Source organism: Galeopterus variegatus, unplaced genomic scaffold, assembly GCF_000696425.1.
Source record: "Galeopterus variegatus unplaced genomic scaffold, G_variegatus-3.0.2 Scaffold276, whole genome shotgun sequence".
NCBI lineage: Eukaryota > Metazoa > Chordata > Mammalia > Dermoptera > Cynocephalidae > Galeopterus > Galeopterus variegatus.
In genome coordinates, this window is record NW_007726387.1 from 69,671 (window position 1) to 70,731 (window position 1,061).

The 1,061-nt window shown below is 45.5% G+C and overlaps 1 protein-coding gene across 2 annotated transcripts in view; it reads right to left on the reverse strand.

Moving 5' to 3' along the window:
- Positions 1-1,061, reverse strand: part of HDC (histidine decarboxylase) — a 24,555-nt gene that overhangs the window by 7,744 nt on the left and 15,750 nt on the right. The window lies entirely within an intron of this gene.

Here is a 1,061-nt window from a genome sequence, read left to right on the forward strand (position 1 = left end):
GGGAGGGGGAAGTTAGTGAGTGAATTCTCGCTCTATTAGTTCCCACAAGAGCTGGTTGGCCAAAGGACCCTGGCACCTCCTGTCCCTCTGTCCCTCCCTCCCTCTCTCCCTCCCTTCCTCCCTCTCTCTCTCTCTGTCTGTCTCTCACTTCCTCTCGCCATGTGATCTGCTTGTACCCGCTGGCTGCCCTGCCGTTTTCCACCCTGAGTAGAAGCAGCCTGAGGCCCACACCAGATGCAGCTGTCCCAGAATAAGCCAAATAAGCCTCTTTTCTTTATAAATTACTCAGTCTCGGATACTCTAATATAGCAACACAAAAATGGACTAATACATGGTTAAAAGCTAAGATTCAAGAGCCCCGCAGACCTGGGTTGCTCCTCCAGCTCTGCCACTTACTAGCTTTGTGACCTTGGGCAGTGCCCCCTACCTGGCTAGTCCATGAGACAGAGAACGAACAGCATGTCCTGGGGAAGGGATGCAAGGACAACACATGCAAAGAGCTTCAGAGGAAGTGTCATTAAGTGTTGGCTGTTTATGATGAAAAATATGAGCTGCAAATCACAGTAGTATTTCTGTCTAGAACCAAGGTGTTCCTTATTTAATCTCCCTGCCTTGTTCTGACTTTTTCCTGTGAGATTCCTGTGCCCTCAGAGGTATCACTCTTTCAGATTTCAAATGAGCATCTGAATTTCTGCCTCTGTTAGACTAAAATTGACCCTTTGTTCCTGGTGACCAAATTCAGCAGAGCTTAAAGTTCAAGATTGCAGGCACCATAGATCTGAAATTTTCCAAGCCAATTTTAAACCAATTTCTCAGATTTGGAAATAGAGCAAAGAGTTTGGAAAACATTTGCAGTGATTAATGAGCAACATGGTTTTTCATGACCTCTCCCTCAAATCTCAGAAAGCTTCTACCAGAATTTCTGTTGACAAAAATATTTGTCCTGTCGAACATTTATCTACCCATCCACAGAACTGCCAGATGTCCTCACCTTTACCCTTTGCCCAGCTACCTGAGCCAGGAACAGTTAGGACATTACCCCTTTATTAATGGACAATCCT